Source organism: Suricata suricatta, chromosome 4, assembly GCF_006229205.1.
Source record: "Suricata suricatta isolate VVHF042 chromosome 4, meerkat_22Aug2017_6uvM2_HiC, whole genome shotgun sequence".
NCBI classification, from domain to species: Eukaryota; Metazoa; Chordata; class Mammalia; order Carnivora; family Herpestidae; genus Suricata; species Suricata suricatta.
In genome coordinates, this window is record NC_043703.1 from 94452472 (window position 1) to 94474626 (window position 22155).

The 22155-nt window shown below is 38.1% G+C and overlaps 1 long non-coding RNA gene across 1 annotated transcript in view; it reads left to right on the forward strand.

Moving 5' to 3' along the window:
• Positions 1-10007, forward strand: part of LOC115289800 — a 48185-nt gene extending 38178 nt beyond the window's left edge. The window contains exon 4 of the long non-coding RNA XR_003907812.1: positions 8777-10007. This is a non-coding gene — a long non-coding RNA (uncharacterized LOC115289800). The remainder of the gene's footprint in view (positions 1-8776) is intronic.
• Positions 10008-22155: the final 12148 nt, after the last annotated feature.

Below are 22155 nucleotides of genomic sequence, written 5' to 3' on the forward strand. Positions count from 1 at the left end.
CACCTGGCAGCAAAGGAAAACCTCTTATTTGGATTTTTTCATGGGAAGCTGGGAGTCACAATGTGGAGAATTATTAAAATGCAGTAAGAGTGTTACAAGAAATTGGAGCAGCCAAGAAAGGTAAATGTCTGCTGTAGGGTCAGTTGGTTGATTACAAATGTGGACAAAGGTCAGAACCACCTGTGGTAACTTTGCAATAGTAAAGATTCCCAGGCCGTACCACTGGAAAAGCTGATTCAGTAGGTGAATATGGGTTTGGATCTGGCAGGTTTGGGACTTTTGATAATACGATTTTGAACATATGCCTCCCAATCAGAAGCCTTTCACTTCTGATCAGAGATAGGGCATAATCTGCATATAACTAGGGAAACAAAGGAGTGACGGACTCATACAGAAGTATACATGACCAGTAGAGGTTTTGCCTACAATTTTAATCCCAGGAATGCTGCTCAGAGGACAGCAGGAAAGGAGTCCAGACTAGTGAGTGTTAGGAATGTGGACTTTCCTGATTCTCTATGATAACCCTATCCATCCTTGGGAGAACTGTAGTTTGAAAAGTCATTTTCAATGTTGGAAGACATTTAAAATTTTTTTAAATGTTTATTTATTTTTGAGATAGAGAGATAGAGCGAGTGAGCATGAGTGGGGGAGAGCCAGAGAGAGAGGGAAACACAGAATCTGAAGCAGGTTCCAGGTTCTGAGCTGTCAGCACTGAGCCCAACACAGGGCTTGAACACACAAATCATGAGATCATGATCTGAGCTGAAGTCAGATGCTCAACCAACTGAGCCACACAAGCATCTCTGGAAGACATTTTTAATATCTGAAGGCAAATAAAAACAGTTTTCATGCTGAAAAGAACTGTAAGTAAAGCTAGTAAGATTTCCCAGGTTAGTGGGGATATGCAGAAAGAAATGATTTCTAAGTTGAATACGTGTAGAGGCTATCAGAATCTGTGCAGAGTATGTGTGGGAGATGTTTACATTTATCTAAATAAGGTGTGTGTTCAAAAAGGTTGGGTAATGCTGCCCTAAATCAACCTGTTCTTTCTTTTTGTGGAAGTGAAGGTGTGAATTCAAAGCAAAGCAAGAGGGGAGCCCTCTGATGGCCACATACTCCAATAGCTGCCCCTTGTGCCTAGCAAATGAAGTTCTTCCAAAGGATTATATATAATTTTAAAGTATTCCCTGGAGTCTTCAATGTACAACTTTTAAAATTTACTGGAGCCACCTTGCTAGAACCCAGATGACCATTGTCTCTTATTTAATGTGCTGTATATTCACCATGTCCTGGGTCAAGGCTACTTCAAATCACACCTTCCCGGAAAGCACATTGCTTTTTATCAACAGCTTGATTCATGACCCACAAAAATCCATAGCCCTCCATGACCCTTCTAAAAAGCCTGCCTTTCACACCGTGTCCTCTTCAGAGGGAATAAAACATCCTCATTTCTTCTATCAGTGCATTGGTTAGAAGCACTACCTGGACCAATGGTTTATTTGAGAGAGACCTGTGTTGAGGGGGAGAGACCCCACAGATAGAGAGCTGATCTCACAATGTGACCGAGAGCAATATGTAACAGCCTGTTCTCTGCAGGGGAAATGGGAATAGGAATTTGCACACAATCATGAAGGCAGCTTAGGGCTGGCAGACAGCATGTTCTGAGCCTTACTCGTTCTCATAGCCTCTCTCCATATGTTTTCATAACCTCATGACTGTTATGTCATGGGGGTTGGGGCAGGTAGGGAAGGGAAAATTGGCCAGAAGAATAAATCAGGTATTTAATTTGCTGGGAGAAAACCCCTAGCAATCTGATAGGTCCTGGCAAACATCTATTAAAACGAATCTTTTAAGAAAGAAAAATGAAGATACCTATGGTGTGGTGTTTCCTCTGTGGCTAATTGTGAGTCAGGCAGCTAGCAGGAAATCATAAATGAAAGGAACCCAAATAAAACAGAATCTCCTCTGTCATTCATGGCTGCTTTGCAAAGCTCACTTTATACCTTCCACATCAAGTGTTAATTGCAGAATTGGGGTGCAGGAAGGCTTTATTCTATACAGCCAAAACAGGAGTGGTGATGAATTAACTTCTAGCTGCCTGTGATTTTAATTTGAATGAGAACCTCCTGAAGCTGGGAGCCTGCCCCCGAAGTGGTACCGCCGGCTTACCACAGCAGTAGGACAAAGAAAAGGAGAAGCCAGGGCGGCTGGCAGACGGTTGCTCTGAGAGCTAGGAGGTTCAGGTGACCTGTGACAGATCCTATTCCCTCAGAAATGGAGCAAAGAAGCTACCACCTCTGGAATAAACTCACAATGGTGTTCTAGCACCTCTCAGGTTTGGAAATGCAAACATAGCATTATAGGAGACCCTGTGAAATGTCAGGAAGGATTGATGGGCAAAGACTGAAATGAATGCGAAGGCACATGGGGGTTGAGGTAGCAACACAGGCGTTTTCATACAGTGCAAAGGAGAGTGTTAGTTGTTAGTCTTTTGGGAGGGCACTTAAGCAGCTTTATGAAAACTTTAAATGTTCATTCCTTTAGACTCAGAAGTTCCACTTCTAGGATTTTCTTGAACAACTAAATAAAGATGTGTATGTAAGGATACTCCCTCCCCAGGATTTTTATGGTAGGAAAACTACCTAAGTAGAGAATATTTAAGTAAATTATAGTACATTCATAAACATTTTGCGTTTAACAGAAATGCAGAGTTCTTTGCTAGCTGTAGATGCACTAAGGTTATTCATAGAATAAATGTTCATACAGTAAATGAATGAATGAGTGAATGAAGTGAATGCTTTGTAGAGATATACTGAACAAAAAAAATCATCCAAACTCTCATTCCATAAATGGGGTGCTCAGAGCCAGCAACTAGAGACTTACATGATTAGAGACAGGTGCACACAGCTAGAATGGTAGAGCTAGGACTAGAACCCAGGGCTCCTGATCAGTGCAGTCAACACTGCAAAGGTCCCTCTTGACTTCACAAAATCAAGAGCAATCTGTGATTTCTCAGGTTCCTTCCATCTCCAGGAAGAAATGGTCCCCAAGTTGTGTAAGGGTTAGCTACTTAGGATACAATCACTATTAACAGGGCACTGTTTAAGGCTGTGATTTAACTGGGAGCTGCTAATAACCACAATATTTTATGCATGGCTGGTGCCCAGTAAATGTTTGGCCACTGGTAATGGGCATGGGGATGCTGTTTCCTCTGCCCTGGGAGAGATACGCTGAGGGTCTCCTAACCCGTGTTTATAGCTGAGGAAGCACAGATTTCTCTCTCCTCCTGAGGGACCTACCCCTGTGAAGTTGTGGAGCATATGGTTTTAGGCTCTTTTGGTGTTCTCTTCCAGTATTCCTCTTCTCCATCTCTGTTCTGCCTTTTCCCTCTCTTTCTCTTCTCATATTCACTAAAAACCTCCCAGGCATCTAGCCCATGTCTATCTTGAAGGGCCATAAATGGCATTAAATAAATCTATGGTTTCTAAACCAAATTGGATAGTGTTTTGTTGTGGATAATTTCAAATATACACAAAAGTAGCAATAATGCCCATGCCCCTATTACTTAGTCTTATCACTTGTCACAAAATTTTACCAATCTTGTTTCAGCTGTTCTCCCTCTCAACCTAATTTTTTTTTAGTATTTTTAAGCACATCCCAGACATCATATTATTTCATTCACAAATATTTTTAGAATACATTTCTGAGGAATAAATTTTTAAAACACAATTACTATGCCATTAGTTCACAAAAAATTACCAGTAATCTCTTAATATCATGTCATTCAATTCATGTTCAAGGCCCCCCCACTGCCTATATAGATATATATATACATATATATATGTATGCATGTATATATACATACAGTTTATTTATTTGGGAGAGAGAGAGAGAGAGAGAGAGAGAGAGAGAGAGAGAGAGAGAGAGAGAGGGAGTGGGGGGAGGGGTAGAAAATCCCAAGCAGGCTCCACGCTCAGTGCAGAGCTTGATGTGGGGATTGATCTCAGGACCATGAGATCATGATCTGAGCCAAAATCAAGAGTCAGCCGCTTAACTGACTGAGCCACCCGGGTGCACCAAAAAATGTATTTCTATAATTACTTTGATTGATTCTGAATCAAAACAAGGACTACACATTTGATTTGGTTGGTATATTTATGGTCTTAAGAATAAATCTATCTATTTATCCATCTATCATCTATCTATCTATCCTTGTTGAGGTAAAATTCACACAGCACAAAATTAAGTATTTTAAAGAGAACTACCTAGTGTCATTCAGTGCAGTTACAGTTTTGTGCAGCCACCTCCTTTCTCTAGTTCTAAACCATTTTTGTCACTCTGAAAGGAAACCCAGAAACCCATTAAGCAGTGGTTCTCTATTCCTACCTTCCATCAGCACCTGGCAACCATCAATCTGTATTCTGTCTGTAGAGATTTACCTGTTCTGGATACTTCATACAATGGAATCATACAATATGTGACCATACCATAATATTTTCAAGGTCCATCCACACTGTAGCATGCTTCAATACTTCATTCCTTTTAATGGGATAAATCATTCCATTGTATGTATATACCACAATTTGTTTATCCATTCATTTGTTGATGGGCACTTGGGCTGTTTTTGGCCATTGTGAATAGTGCTACTATGAACCTACCTGTGTATATATTTGCCTGAGTACCAGTTTTCAGTTCTTTTGGGTATAGAGCCAGAAGTGGAATTGCTAGGTCATATGATAAATTTATGCTTAACTTTTTGAGGAACTGCCAAGCTGTTTTCCACAGGGACTGCACCATTTTACATTCCTACCAGAAATGTACGAGGGTTCTAATTTTTCCACATCTTGCCAGCACTTACTATTTTTTACATTTTTTTTTCAATTGAATGTTTATTTTGAGAGAGAGAGGGAGAGAGAGAGAGAGAGAGAGAGTGCATGTGTACATGTAGGCTGGAAGGGTAGAGAGAGAGAGGGAGAGAGAGAATCCCAAGCAGGCTCCACACTTGGGTAAAGCCTAATGCAGAGCTTGATCCCATGAACCCATGAGATCATGACCTGAGCTGAAATCAAGAATTAGAGGCTTAACTGCCCCTCTACATTTTTTATTATAGACATACTAGTGGGTGTGAAGTATGTATCTCGTGGTGGTTTTGATTTGCATTTCCCTAATGACTAATGGTATTGAATATCTTGGACATTTGCTCATCTTTTTTTTGATAAATATTTATTCAAGTCCTTTGCCCCTTTTTAAAATGTGTTATCTTTTTGGGATTGTTGTATTTTAAATTAATCACCTAATAATTACCTTCCCCTGCCTTCCTCTTTTCATACTCTGGTTTGCTGAACAAACCAATTCATTTCTCCCATAGAGTTTCTTTCGTTCTGTATTTGGCTGTTTCTGCATGATGTAATTTAACTTGTTTCTCTATCCTCTTATTTCCTGTAAACAGATACTTTAGAACTAGAGGTTTGCTTAAATTTCTCTCTCTCTTTCTTTCTTTCTTTCGGTGGCGATACTTCATAGATGGTACTATATCATTCCTGATATATTACATTGAGAAGCTCATAATGCCTATTTTGTTCAGTTTTTAATGGCCCAAACTTGAAATTGAAGAACTCTAAGGTTCTTCAGGATTACTTAAAGGGCACAGCAAATGTTTAATTCAAATTTCATTAAAAGTGTACAATTGACTACTGCTTTTCTGATTTCCTCGGATTCAAGAGGAAGTCAAGTAAGTGAGCTCCAGCCCTCCACCTGCTTCAGCAAGAGTTACTCTGCCTTTTATATTTTGGGGTCCTAGATAAGATTTTGTTAGAAAAAGCATTACACTAATTAAAATAAAATAAAATAACCCCCTTCTAAATGTTAGGTGATTGTGCAACCCTTTCCAGAGATATTTATATCAGAGCTGAGGACTCTGAGAGTCAGAAAGGCCTTATAACTCATTGAAAAGAGTTCTTAATGCATGCAGTGGGCACGTATGTCCTTGTCTCATTTGAGTGAAAGTGGACTTTGAATAACAGCAACTCATACTTTAAAGAAGAGCTAAAGCTTTATCAGAGGACCACGGTCCAAAATGGAAGGTATGTGAGGTAGGAATTCCTGTGAACCTGCCGATCGTCTCTGGTGGTAGTACACAGAGATGCCCTTCAGGTGTCTTTTGCTGGAAATATCTCTAATTCTGGTCACAAGAAAAGATCCTCCATCTTTCTGACACAGAATATACACACGCTCTGTGATACCTTAAATCAATACCTGATTGTCCACTGGACTCTTTTTCTGGTATTCCATTAAAATTGAGCTTCTCTCTATAACAGAATGTTGAACACATCAAAGTGATGGATGATGCATCAGCCCCTCATCCCCAGGATTTTGGAGGCAAAGTCTTCAGTCTTCTTGTGGCTAAAAGAAGATTTATGGACCTTTGCCTCAATTCTACTTTAATCCTTAAGTGTCTGCTTTTTAATTGTCAAAGAGTTTTAAGGTCTGCCCTTCATGGAGCTAGGAACAGAACAACAACACACAGCTGGATCCCACTGCAGGTGGATCAAGGGAGCACTGAGCCCTCATGTCTCCTCTGGGATGAGAAGACTCAAGTTCTGATTATCATGCTCATCTGATCTGCAGTATTGTTTCTGAAATAGGATATTTTGCCAGTAGAATGAAGGCTTTAAAGTCTGTTGTGTTATCATTACTATGCATATCATCCTCTTCCTCCTCATCATGCCTATATTCCAATATAATGTTGGAAAAGAGGGATGGTTACTGCCTCTCTTGACCTTCTGAGGCTCAGAATAAAGGGCTTACAGAAGCAAAAGAAGAAAAAACAGCCAATCTAAGGCTCAGATCAGCTGTTGGCCCCACAAACTCCAAATTTACTGCAGAAATTCAATCACCTTTCTGATTGTCCAGACAGAATTCTCATGAATTTTCCATGAGAAAATTTTGGTTAAATTTACCAGCTTTTATTCAAACTGATAAATAGAGATATGTATAATAAAAGTGAAGTTTTAGGGTCACCTGGGTGGTTCAGTCAGTTAAGTGTCCGACTCTTGATTTGGGCTCAGGTCATGATCTTGCAGTTTGTGAGATTGAGCCCTGCATCTAGCTCTGCACTGACAGCATGGCGCCTGGTTGGGATTCTCTCTCTCCTTCTTTCCCTCTGTCCCTCCCTTACTTGGATTTGTTCATGTAGTTTCTCTCTACCTCTCCCTCTCTGTAAAAATAAATAAACAAACATTTTTTAAAGTGAATTTTTAGACACAAATGTCAAGGTTTATCAGTTCCCAAGCCCTTTCCCCAAGTCTTTCCCCAATTAATAGGTTTCAGAGTGATGATTACAAGCCATAGGCAGAGATAGTGTTGGGAGGAGGCTTGGCTCCAGGCATGCACAGAATATGAAGCTGCATAAAACACCTTCCCAGGGGGGTGTTCATGAGACTATGTTCCTTGTGATACAGAAATCATACTTTGTACGAGTTTAGATATAAGATGTTCATAAGATGAACAACTGGAGAGAAAATGAATGCTCATCAGTGGAAAGACAGGGAGATATAACTGGATTTTGAAACTTTAAGAAGGATGCTGCATAAAATTGATTGATGTGGGAAGATGTTCAGGATAAATTAGTAGAAAAATAAGGTGGGGGAAATTTTACATATTTATAATTTTCTTTTTGGTTTTGGATATTTTTAGTCTTGAACGAACTATGTGTGCTTTATTTGGAAGGAGAAGGGAGGTTCTATTCTAAGCCTTTTAGTCTATTTGCATGGGTTGGCTTATCAGGCTAGCTCACTATGGAAGGCACAGACATCTTGAACCAATGGAAATGAGGCAGGGAATGACAACATTTCAACTTGGAAAGAAGAGGGTAGGGACAATCCTGAATCACACTGGAGCAGCAACAGGACTGCCTGAGACAATGGAGGAGGTAGAAGATGGGCAAATGAATGGAGTAAATGAATTCAAGCCTTGATTTGATGTACCAAACTCCAAGCTTTGAGCCCTTCACAGTGTGGTATAAGTACCGCCAACGTGAGGCTGAGTGCAGTCATGTCAGGGCCTGGGCCATGGCTGACATAAAGTGGGACAGGGGTGATCTTGTGATGTTTCTGTCCTCTATCTTTGTACTTTAACTTTTGCGTACCTGGTTCTGGGTAGGGAGACCTGATGGTTCTCTCCTGCATATATCTAAGTCTGGGAGTGAGGTTTCAAACACCAGCTACACACACACACACACACACACACACACACACACACAGTGAGTTAAATAGTGATGATGGGGAAACCACGCACGTGGATCTTCTTTTCAAGTGGCGGACACCACTCTAAATCCACTGCCCCAGGTAGAAATGCAGGTTAGGATTCGGAACCCAACATCAAAGATGGGGTGCTTTGTTTCAGCAGGTTAAAAAGCAACTCATGGTATCACTGCAAATATATCTCAAAGGTGTGGGCAACTTCAAAGGGATTCATTAAGAGATCTCCCCTATTAAAGTTCCTGGAAATTTACTAAAGGGCACAAAGGTGCTCTTATTAAAAGCTAAAAGCAGGCCTAGGAGGCATTTTAATAAAGACCTCCAATTAGCTACGTGGACCAGGAAAGCTGAGTTGAAGGCCTGGAACAGAAAGCAATTTGTTGTGATGAGTCTCTTAGGGGAAAGTTCCTAATCTTTCTCACCTCAGTTTTTTCTTCTTTAAAACCCAGACTTACAGGGACATTGAGAGGATTAAATAATGTTTGTGAATGAACTCATTAATGTTAATTCCTTTATAGGTAAAACAAAGTGCTCAACATTATCATCTGAGCCAATATCTGTGAAACCTGCTTTGGAAAGATTCTAGGATCTTCCCAAGTGAACCATGCCTGAACGACAAGCAACAGAAGAGGAAGGTTAAACTCAACCCACTCGTTGAGGTTCAGAAAGAACACAATGGTGGAATGTTGAAGGAAGGAGGCTGTTGGAAGGTCAGGATTTGAATGAGAATGGAAAGAAGTATTGTCTCATTCCCCTAATGTTCAAATGATCTCACTTGGTCTTAGAAGTGAAACCTACAGGGTCTGGTAAAATTCTGAAGCTTTCCTAAAGGTTGCTCAAAAAAATAAGAAAACAGGGGAGAGCCATTGTCGGACAGACAAAGTGACACGCGCACACTGCCATGTGGATCCATCGAGCTTTCAGTCCAGAGGCCAGTTCAGCCAAACATTTTGCTCATGCTTTTGAAAACTCAGTGGTGAGTACATAAAAATGTCTGCAGCCCAGATGAGGTTGTTAAATTCTTTCTTAAGAACAAGACAGAAAGGAGAAGTGATTTACTAGAGTGTGTTGCTGGGTTTGTTTTTTATTTTTATTTTTGCTCTTCTAATCCCCAAGCCCACGGCAGCCCGTCTAGTTGAATCTTGATTTGTTTTTGTCTCATATGAATGTGAACATCCATCCTCCCAGCAGAAATGGTAAATAGCTGTACACATCTAGGTCACGAAGTGGTCATAAATAACAATCATTTATGGGGCTGGTGGGAGGGCAACCTTTGGGCTTAGAGAACTGCCTGCAGCAACATTGTTCTATGAAGTTTCCTGTAACTAAAAGAGCAAAAGCATTGAATCTTGGCGTTACTGTTTAAAATTATTATTTTAAAGTAATACATGCACACAGTACAAAAAGAAATTGATATGTCACAGAGTGGTGGTATTAAACGAAAAGGCTCTATGCCTGCCACCGTGGTAACCACTTAAAAATGATCAGTTTCAGGCTACACAAATCATACGTGAACGCTTTCTTGCAAAAATTTCAAACCATGCAGACAAAGCTAGAGTCCTTCTTGACGGTCATTCGAATTACATTCCCCCTCCTCAGAGGTAACCACCATTGTTAACAGTAGTGGGTTTCCTCCCAGATCTTGACAATCTTCACAGGTGGGCTTGTCTTGGTTCTTATTTTACACAAATGGTATACTGCATTTATAATCCAACAACGTGCTTTTTAAAAAAATGTTTACTTATTTATTTTAAGAGAAAGAGAATGCACATGTGCAAGTGTGGAAGGGGCAGAGAAAGAGAGAATCCCAAGCAAGCTCCATGACATTAGCATAGAGCCCAACACAGGGCCAGGTCCCACAAACCATGAAATCATGACCTGAGTCAAAAATCAAGACTGGGGAGATTGTGACCTGAGCTGAGATCAAGCGTTGGACACTTAACTGACTGAGCCACCCGGGCGCCCCACTTTTTTTTAATTAATAATACCTCTTGGAAGGGCACCTGGGTGGCTCATCGGTTAAGCATCTGACTTCGGTCATGACCTCGCAGTTTGTGAGTTTAAGCCCCACATCAGGCTCTGTGTTTTCAGCACAGAGCCTGCTTTGGATCCTCTGTCTCCTTTCTGTCCCTCCCCCACTTGTTCTTTCTCTCTCTCTTTCTCTCTCAAAATAAATAAATAAAACTTAAATAATATATCTTGGATATCTTTCCATGTCAGTGCATACTATATTTATTTCACCTCTTTAGGCTGTTGTCCAATAGGACTGGGCCATAATTTACTTCTTTAGTTATTTCCAATTTTTTACTATTAATAACAGAGCTGCACTGAACGTCATTGGCCCTACTTCCTGGACACATGTGGAAGTATTTCTCTAGAATAGATAGGAAATATCCATTTTTAGCCTTTTCTATTTTTAGCCCTTCTGTTTGTCATGATCAAAATAAGATGCTAATCATTTGTTTCTTGATTTTCCAAATTTAAATCTTATTGATTGACTCCTTACTATGAAAGATGGAAATTTAGCTCACGTATATGACCTTTCACCTCCCTTACATTACTAGGTTTTGCATTTTTATTATTGTCTTTTCTATTGATTATTTTTACAACTTTATAAAATAGACCTAAACATCTAGTTTTCATAACATAAACTTTAGACAATATTCTTTGATTCTATGCCATGAACAATGAGGACATTAGCCCTCTGTTTCATCCCCCTTTCCTCTCCTCCTAACCTCTGTCAGTTACAGTATTACTTTTACTCTGTCAGCACAGAGCCTGCCATGGAGCTTGAACTCACAAGCCATGAGATCATGACTTGAGTCAAAGTCAGAGGCTTAACTAACTGAGCCATCCAGGTGCCCCTCTTTGAAGGCAGTTCCAACATATGGGTAAACAAAACAACTCTTAGTTTCCCAATTAGCCAGAGACAGGTGAGAGTAGTCATAAGCCTTTCCATAAAACCAAACCCTTCCACTGCCAAGTTTTGCACTTTTATTATTGTCTTTTCTATTGATTATTTTTAGAATTTTAAAGAATAGACCTAAACTCCTAGTTTTCATAACATAGACGTTGTTACATGAAGTCTGTTACAAGGCACCTAGTCTAAAAACTTGATCTCTACATCCTTATCTGTCAGTCCTGGATAAGAAGGGAGGGACTGAAGAAAGACTCCAAGGTCCATGGCAGGCTTTCAATGGCTAGCCATTTTTTAGTGCTGCTTCCCCAGCAAAGTGACACTGCCGATCGTGCAGGATAAGTCAGGATAATATAACGGGTAAGAATCTGGGACCCAGGGATGCTGACACTATGTGATTCACTATAGCTATGTGATTTTTTTTTTTTTTTTACTACTTCATTCCTTAGGCTTCAGGTTGGTCATCTATAAAGTGAAGGTAATAATAGTGTTCATCTTATGGGGGTGTTATGACAATGTAATGCAATAATACAACAAAGTACTTGGTGCCAGCACATAGTAAGAATCCAATAAATGTTAGCTATTTTTATAATGAACTTTGGATTTTGAATATACAGTTCTCTATGGGAAATTCCAGAGGAAGGAAGGCATGTGGTCCCCACCCTCACACAGATCCTAGTCTAAGGAATGGCCAATATTTTCACTCTGTGGTCCTTCATATATGGCAAGAGTTTAATGGATATCTGTTGGTTAAATAATTGAATAACCTTTGGTTTCAAAAGCAGACATGGCTTCTCCTTTCAGGGAATTCATAGTCAAACAGAAATAAGACACATACTATGTAAACAAATACTGAGTACCTATAATCCCAGTCCACTCATATGGTAATTCATTCAACCACTATTTGTTACTAATTGACTAGAGAACAAATTATATTAGATCATTTAACAAGATGTACGGGACGCCTGGGTGGCTCAGTCAGTTGAGCATCCAACTTTGGCTCCGGTCATGATCTCAAAGTTTGTGGGTTCGAGCCCCGTGTCAGGCTCTGTGCTGACAGCTAGCTCAGAGCTTGGAGCCTGTCTTCAGATTCTGTGTCTCCCTCTTTCCCTGATCCTCCCCTGCTCATGCTGTCTCTCTCTCTCTCTCTCTCTCTCTCTCTCTCTCTCTCAAAAATAAATAAAAACTTAAAAAAAATTAAAAATAACCCATAAGATATAGTCCCTGCCTTCAAGGTGTTTAAAGTCTAGTATATAAGACTTAAATACAGAGCTAAATACATTAGGGTGAGTGTGTTACTGACCAATCAGCGCAAGGGAATTTTTTAAAATGCATTATTCACATATTCAAGTCCTCTTTCCCTTCCCTGGTCCACCTTCCATCTCTCCTGATGCGTCTATAGCAACGTTTCTTTCTGAATTCATAAAAAAAATCATGTGGACTGTGTCTGGAAAAATGGAGATAGGTGCATAGCTCCCTATCTTCCTGAATAAATCCATGGATTTAATCTCCTTGCAATGAACTTCCCAGAGAGTACACATTTTTCCACTTATTTCCTAACCCTAGCCACTCTTTGACTTCTTTTTCTGTGACAGAAAAACCCTTTCCTCCATTAGTCATCTTATAAATACATACCTATGGGGAAGTTTAACCTTTGGGGGGAGGGGAATCTTTCACTTGCAAATTCCACTTTACCTCCAACTCTGCATATTCTGGAGGTAGAGACTGGTGTGGAGATAAAAAACCTTTGAAGATAAACAAACGTGAGTCCAAATCTCAGCTCAAGTTTTTACTAGATGCGTGACCTTCGGCAAGTTAACTTAAGCTCTCTGAGTCTCAGTTTCCTCCCACATAAAATGAAAATCATAGTGCTGTGTCAGAGACTGCTAGTTCTTTCCTTAAATCCAGCCTATCTTTTACCATAGGAATAGAATTTTTAGCTGGTCACAAGGTTGCCTAGAATAGAACAAGCCTTTCTTGGCCACGTGAATAAATTCTGGTTAAAGGGATGTAGGTGGAAGCAATGGTGTGCTGGTAAAGGCTTAACTGTCTCTACACACACACACACACACACACACACACACACACACACACACACTATGTACATATATGCACCTAAGTTTATTAAAATGTTACTGATATCAAAAATATACAATTTACAATTAATAAAATACATAGTACTCTACTATAAGTTCCATACAGCCAACTGGATCTTACAGAATACTTTGGTTCATTGTTGCTAAACTCCTTTATCTGTATGCAACTTATGATTACAGCTCAACCATGATTTGACAAATGGAGTTCCATTCCAATTCCCTAACTCTTTTCCCAATAAATTTCTTTGCCATTAAATCTGAAATGTGATCTACTACTAAACTATTTTTCATCCTCATATAAATTATATCATTAAACTGAAATCTCTTTCAGCTTTAGCACTACATGTGTCGGAACTTCACTCATTTATCGATGAGGTGAGTGACTTCTATGCTGAACTGGATAATAGTTTTCTAATGCTGGAAGAATATTGCCTTAATGTTTTGTGCTATTCATATCATAGTGACCACAGACAATCCAGACTTTTAAGTTTCATCTGCATTTTTAACATTTTCTCCCTCACTTTCCTGAGTTTAGACAAAGAACAAAATAATAAATCAAACCCTGACTTGTAGCATTTGCTGATTTCCATAGTGTAAATATTCTCATCATGGCTGAGTTCAAACTACCAGCAGGAGGTCACTGAACACAGAGTAGGGAAGAAATAAGCAGTATTTTCTCCATATGAAAGTAATAAATATAATTTCACATGTTATGGTCATTTGGAATTCTCTGACTTGTCTATATTTTCTTACCATTCTTACCATTGTATTCTCCCTCTCAGTTGTGAGAATTTTCTGTATGTTATGAGTCACGCGTATCATCTATCACTAGAAGTTAAGCAACACGAATACAGGTATTCAGACAAATAACAAAATAATAAATCAAACCCTGACTTGTAGCATTTGCTGAATGTTTTATTTAGCATTGCCTCTGGTAACACCCATCCTATAAAAGGTGTTCAAACAAATATTTGTTAAATAAATAAATTTGTTAAGTGAATGTTGCAAATATTTCCCTGAACCATAATTTGTCTTATTTTATTTATGTTTATGCTTTTTGCCATACAGAAATGTTAAATTGTATGTTGTTTAATATACCTACCTTTTCATTTATTGCATCTGAGTTTTCTGTCCTATTTAAGAATGCCTCTCTCAACCCAAGGTTGATTATTCTAAATTTTTCTGAAAGTTTTATTTTTTTGTTGTTACATTTAAATCTGGAATCCATCTGGAATATATTTTTATATATGACATGCATTTCTTCCAGATGGCTAACCCATTGTGCCACTTCTGTAAATAAATTATTTTTCTCTGCTAAACTGAAATTCTACCTTTGTGGTACGTCAGTTTTCATGTGTGCTGGACTCTATTTCTGATTCTCCAATCTGTTCCAGTATTGAGTTGCCTACTTTTGGACCTGATGATACTCTTTTGATACACTGACTTAGTAATGAAAATATAATAATAGAGCACAACTATAGTATTTACTATATCTTATTCTAAGCAATTCGGATTTAATCTTCACAAAACCCCTATGAGGTAGGTACTGTTAGTATCTTCATTTTACTGAGGATGAACTTAAGTGGCAGAGAGGTTAAAAAAACATGCTCCGCAGCACAGCACCAGTAAGTAGCAGAGCCTGCATCGGACCGGCTCCAGAGCCCGCGTTCTTTTGTTTTTTTTTAATGTTTATTTATTTTTAAGATAGAGACAGACAGAGAGTGAGTGGGGGAGGGGCAAAGAGAGAGAGGGAGACACAGAGTCGGTAGCAGGCTCCAGTCTCTGAGCTGTCAGCACTGAACCCGATGTAGGGCTCAAACTCATGAACCTTGAGATCAAGACCTGAGCTGAAGTCAGACGCTTAACCTACTGAGCCCCCCAGGCGCCCCAGAGCCCAGTCTCCTAACCATTAGGTCAAACTACCTTTGTGTAGAGCATGTAACCTTTCACTATTCCATTAAAGAATAATTTTCTTTGCTATTCCAGAAATTTATTCTTTCAAAGACTTCTTTGAAATAATTTTTCTGAGTTTCCAATCAAAAACAAAACCTCTCTATTGCGATTCTAATTAAAATTGTATTAACTTTATACATTAATTCTGGGAGGCATATGTTTTATGAATTAAGTCTTCCCACTTACGAACATGATCGTTTCTGTACATTCAGGTCTCATTTCATTTATTCTTTATTAAAATTTTGTAGTTTCCCTTATACAGGTCCTGTACTTTGTGAAATTTTATCCCAGCACTTCATAACTTTTGTCATTGTTGTGAATGAAAATTTCCCCCAGTGTTAAAATTATAGAGAAAAACCTATTGTTTTTTGTTTGCATGTGTTGTATGTGGTTGTACATATATAAAGTATTCAGTCACCTTATCAAATTCTCTTATTAATTCTACAGGGCTTTTTTGATCACTTGAGTTTTCTAGGGAGCACAGTTACATTACTTGTAAGTTGAGATAATATTCTTTCTTCCTCCTTTCCTCTCTTCCTTCCTCCCTCCCTCTTTCCTTCCCTCTCTCCCTCTTTTCCCTAATCTACTTTTTGGTTACTTAGTTGTAAAATTAATGTAGGAAAGGCAAGATAAATGCTTGATTCTTTCTCTTTTATTTACTAGCTTTTAGGATAATGAATTACTTTCCTATAATTCTCTGAAAGTGATCAGTTTTCTTTTCCTAGTTTTTTATTATTTTATTTTTTAAATTAAATTAAATTTATTTTTAATAATAGTTTATTGTCAAATTGGTTTCCATATAACACCCAGTGCTTCTCCCCATAATTTTTCTAGTTTTTTAAATGCAAAAATATATACATAACATGAAATTTACCATTAGTGACATTTAGAACATATGACAATGCTGTGCAACCATTGCCTTAATCTAGTTCCAGAATATCTTCATCACTTCAAAAAGAAACTCCCTACTCATTACGTACTCACCCCTCCTTCCTCCCTTCCCCCCAGCCCCTGGCAACTACCCAATCACTCTCTGTCTCTATGGATTTACCACTTCTGGATGTTTTGTATACATGGAATCATATAAGGTATGGCCTTCATGTCTGGCTTCATCAATTAGTTTTTAAAATGTTAAGAATTAATGGATTTAAACATATTTGATAGGTTTCAATCAACTACAATTATTATACTTTTGAAGCTCAAAGTTTCCTCTTTGGTCTGGATGAGCCTCTTCTGGTAGGCTTCTGGGTTCTTTTGACACATTCATACTATTCTCTGCTTATTATTACATGACATTCTAGGCTTTTTTTTTTTTGTACATGTCTTGTGGCAGACTTGGAATTGGCTATTTCTCTAAGAAACAGAGATTTTTTTAATAGAGAAATGGTATTTTAAGACCACATTTTGGGTACTAGTTTAGCTTATTGCTATTGGGTTTGTTACTGTCTCTAGGCTTTTTTAGTGGATGAAGTTAGGTAGCATATATATCTAAACCTATATTTATATTTTCAAATGTAAACTATCTCATGAGTTCATATTGATATTTCTAATTCAATTCAGTCTAAAGGTTTTTACTCTATATATGTCCTTTCTTTCATACTATGAATCTTGGGTCTCAAGTAAAAAAGGGCTGACACAATTAGAATATCCCATAATTCCTCATTTATTTCATTCTATTCTACAATACTATTTTCTGAGAATAATTAGAATTATTTGTATTTTAAAAAGAATTTAACATTTATTCATTTTTGAGAGACAGAGTGTGAGCAAGAAAGGGGCAAAGAGAGAAAGAGGCACAAAATCTGAAGCAGGCTCCAGGCTCTGACCTGTGAGCACAGAGCCCCACATGGGGCTGGAACCCATGAACTGAGAGATCATGACCAAAGTTGAATGCCTAACCAACTGAGCCACCCAGGCACCCCTAATTAGAATTACTTTTTACATTATGCTCTCCCTATTTCCCCTCATCTTTTTTTTTTTTTTATAATTGTACTATATCTGTATTGCTTGAGCACATAGTTTACCTCCTAAACTCTTTTCCTTTTAACTCTTGTTTAGTCTTGGTCTACAGGTTATCATATATTCTATATTTAATGTGCATCAAGAGTCCCATGTCAATGTCTCTCTAGTCTTTTGATTCGAGTTCATTCTCTAGTAGATTCCTGAGGAAAAACTCATGGGTCCAGTATTCTCTGAATTACTGCATTTTGATAATAATTGTTTATTTGTGCCCTTTATACTTGAAAGTCAATGTTTCTGGATATAAAATCCTTGGCTCACATTTTCTTTTTTTGAGTATCTTGTTTTACTTCCCTTCTTCTGTTATGTGGTATTGCTGTTAAAAACTTTGATGCTCACCTAATTTTCTTAGCCTTACACCTCATTCTCTGGTTTTGCTTAGATGACCAAAACCCTGACTAGTTCCGGCAGTGTTTCCTCAGTGTGAAGCCCTGCCCTGCAAGTAGGTTGTTGGGGGCGGAGAGCTGGGCCAGGCGCTCCAGCCTCTCAAGGGGCCCTTTACACTCGCCTTCTATTCGGTTGGGTCAAACTCCTCAGTTTTACCTGCTCCTCCCTAATTGTCCTTCCATCCTTTCGAGTAAATGCCTGTTGGCCATTTGGAGGTCTTCTGTTTTCATATCTATCAGATGCTATATTGCTTCTCTCTGCTTTCTCCTATGTAGAGGTCTGTGATACCATGCAGGTCTCTGGCTCCTGACAGTTTGTCCTCACTTGCTTGTATTCTGGGACTTGTGTGGATACCCTGTCAACTAGTTTCACTATAAGTGTTATCCAGGCATGGGCTTTGGATTCTGCTATCCATTGCTCTGTTTTTAAATAGGGAATCAGAGAGATTAAAGAATGACACTGCCAACACCATCCTCATTGGAAAGAAATCTTTCTCTCTCTTATTCACCTCCACTCAATTATTAGTTGCTATTTCGAATCCTTTTGGAGCTGGAATGTGCCCAGAGGAAAGATGGGTAGAAAGTTCATTTTTGATAGATACTGTTATAAGCTGTCTTCACATCTCTTAGGCCTTTTATTGTTCTCTCTCTCTCTCTCTCTCTTTCCCTTTTCTCTCATGCCCACTCGTATCATTTTTTCCCCCAGAGTTTTCCCGCTGGGTCCTTCTGACAGGAAATCTAGTGATGTGGGCAATGAGTTCTATGCGTCCTCTCTCAGCTGGACTCCACTTTGCCCATTACCACTGTATAAACTCTCTCTGTTGGATTCTCATAGTTCTCTCACATTGTGCTCTTGGCAAGAATCAAAAGAGCCGATTCTTTCTCTCTCTCCAGGCTTATGTCTGGTCTAAGGGAAGGAAGTCCTGTCCTCTGTCCCAACAAACACTGCAGGACAGATCAGTCCCCATGTTCTGCCACTGGAATAGCCAATCTCTTGCCCAGGATAATTCTTAGATGGGACTAAGATCCCAGACAATTGTGCTCTGGACCCCCACTCCCACTCCTCAACAATGTCAGGAAACACAAATCAAGCTTTCTGGGTTGTCCAGTTGAAATCTCTAGCATTAGAGTTGGGTTAGGAGGTAACAGCCCCCTCTCCTCTGGTGGAGGAGAGTAGAAGTGACAGCTCTTATTTCCAAAGAAAGCCTCCCGACAAATTTCTCTTTAATTTCCAACTTTTTATCCTTTTGTGGCTTCAAGGTGGGTGAGAGCTTCAAAAATTGTGTAATAAATTACTACTTTTTGTCTTTACAAATTCTGCATGTGCTTTGGTCCTTCCTTTGGGCTACAGTCATGCAGAGTCTGATGCATCTTGCAGCTTCAGCTGAAACTTCAACTTGAAGGTAGTGTTATGTTTTAATTAGAAAACATCCTTTTCCTCTGTATTCTCAAATCATAGCTATGAAGTACAATTTATTATTCACTCATAGTATTTTCTCATGTCTTCTTTTTTATTCTAAATCTTATGGTTCTCGGGTCTCTATTCTATATTTGCCCCTTAATTAGGTTTAAGAGAGATGTACCCATTTTATTGGTCCTTATTAAACTTTCGGGACTTATTAAGAATTCCATTATCTTTTATACTTTTCAATATAATCCCAACCTGGTCTTTATTAATTATCTCCTATTACTTTCTTTTGGTTTCCTTGTTCTTTGACTAATTTCTTAAAAATAAATTTATTACAAACAAATTTACTTTTGGTACTCAGGCTACATATTTTCCTCAGAGTATAGTTTTAGCTGTGGCTTACTGGTTTTCTTATAATCTGTTTCATTATTTTTTATATAATTTGTCATTTCATATTTAATTTCCTCTTTGATCAAGAAAATATCATATAAAAATTAATGGAATAAAAGCAATGCAGAAATAAATAAAATTGAAATGCAGAAAAGGAAAGACAACAAAAGGTGAACTTGACCCCTCCCCCCAAATTTGCAGTTATTTGCTAAATGGAAGAAATACATTTTGAATAGTAGCAGTAAATAAACTCCTGTATGTCTGACAATCCAAATAATGAAGATGATAAAATATGAACATAGTGGAAAAAATTGTATCACTTTGTGATTTGGCATAAAATGCTGGGTAACAAGTAATTATATAAAATGCATGTAAACTTTATAATGAGGTCATTGATGACAAACTGGTCAATAGATACCATCGATTAAAAGATAATTTAAGGTTAGTCATTGAATAAGAAACTTTGAAATGACATGAAATCTTATAGCTTCTATATGAAAGAAATTTGATAGACATTTCCTCAAAGTTATATGATAATACCAATATCACATTTAATGCTAAAAGAAAATTTCCAACCCATCATTAATAAAAATACAAATTTTGATCAGCCATGCTAGAGGAAAAACTGAATTATCTTTCTATTTTCTCTATGGAAAATAATAGTATAGTATCATTATTATATGAAGAGGCAATCAAAGAGTATGCAGCCAAAATATTACAAAGGAGTGTCAGGAAGGTTAATAAAAATATTATTAGGTTATTATATTTTTCTGTATTCTCTAATGTTTGCAGAATGCATTCACTTTTCCATTTTTAAATTTTTTATGTAACTTCTCTTTACATTCTAAGTAAATATTCAGATTTATATCTAATTTTGTATTTGTAATTTTATATTATTTTTTAAAAAACACTTCTTCCTCTACCCTCCTTTCCATAAATTTATAAGCTTTAGGCTTCCCAAAAATTGTCTGCCCAGATTTGAACTAATCTCTGTGGCCTTTCTTCTTATTCAGACACATTCTACTTACACTAGCTTATTTCTTAAGGGGTAATGATGGTGATTTCCATGTACTGTGTGGGACAGGTTTTACAAGGAATCCGAAGCTGAAGGTGACATCAATTCCCAGGTTTCTTTCTCTCTCTCTCTCTTTTATTTATTTATTTTTTAACATTTATTCTTTTTTGAGAGACAGAGAGGCAGAGTGTGAGTGAGGAAGAGGCAGAGAGAGGAAGACACAGAATTCGAAGCAGGCTCCAGGTTCTGAGCTGTCAGCACAGAACCCGACACAGGGCTCAAAAGCATGAGCAGCCAGTGAGATCATGACCTGAGCTGAAGTCCAATGCTTAAGCGACTAAGCCACCCAGGCTCCCTTCAATTCCGAGATTTCTTAATGGGCTTCTAAAGCATTATCAGAAAAAAAAATTCAACATGGTTTTTGAGCCACTTGGCAGCTATTAGAACATTAAAATCAAATTGGATCTCTACCCTGCTTCTTGTATTTAATATATTCCAGATGGAGAAAAGACTTAAATATAAAAATGAAGTCATAAAATACATGTGAAAATTCCTATACAATATCATTGTAGGAAAAGGTTTTCTAAATATGATACAAATCCCAGAGGCCATAAGAGGCTGATAAATTTTAATGAATACAAGTAAAAAATTCTGCTTGCCAAAAAATAAAAACAACAAATTAAAAGTTAAAAGAAAAACAACAAATGGAGAAAAAATATTAATAACACACATCCCAAAGGGTTTGTTTCCTTAATATAAAAAGATTAATAAGGAAAATTATCAACAACCTGATAAAAATAGGCAAAGAATATTAATGGATGCTTCATCAAAAAAGAAATACAGGGATGCCTGGGTGGCTCAGTTGGGTAAGTGCCCAACTTCAGCTCAGGTCATGATCCCATGGTTTAAAGCCCCACGTCAGGCTCTCTACCGTCAGCGCAGAGCCCACTTCAGATTCTTTGTTCCCCTCTCCCTCTGTGCTCCCTTGCTCACACTCTCTCTCTCAAAAATAAAACAAACAAAAAAAGAAATACAGACGACACATGAATGTAGGAAAAGTTGTTCAATCACCCCTATGATAAGAGACATGCAAATTCAAACCGACAGATTGGCAAAGATCCAAAAGCTTGTAACACGTTGTGTAGGTGAAGATACTAGGAAGCAGGGAATTGTTTGTGCAAGTGTAAATTGGCACAACTTCTGGAAAAGGCCGATTAACCTTGACACAGCAACTTCACTTCTAAAAATTAATCTTATAGATATATCTAGATCTGTAAATTGTTACAAGCAGAAAGGCATTCACTGTAGCATTGTTTCTAATAGCATAATGCTGGAAACAACCTATATGTCTATCAAAAGGGGACTGGTTAAATACATAATGCAATGCTATGCAGCCACAAAAAATAGATAGCAGTCCTGTGCAAATATGAAACCATCTGATAGACGTCTCATTAAAAATGCAGCATTCAGAGTGGGATGCTGATGTTAAAATGGATGCATTTCATACTTATACATCCATGGAATATCCCTTAAGGATAGTGGTTGCCTTAGGTAGAGAACTAGGGTAGGAGCGTGTAGGAAGGCAGGAAGACTTACTTTTCACTAGATATCCTTTTTCACTTTTTGAGTATTATTTCATGTGTCTAACTTATGTTACCTATTGAGATGTTACAATTATTTATTAAAAATAAGACATGACCTGTAACTAGGCTA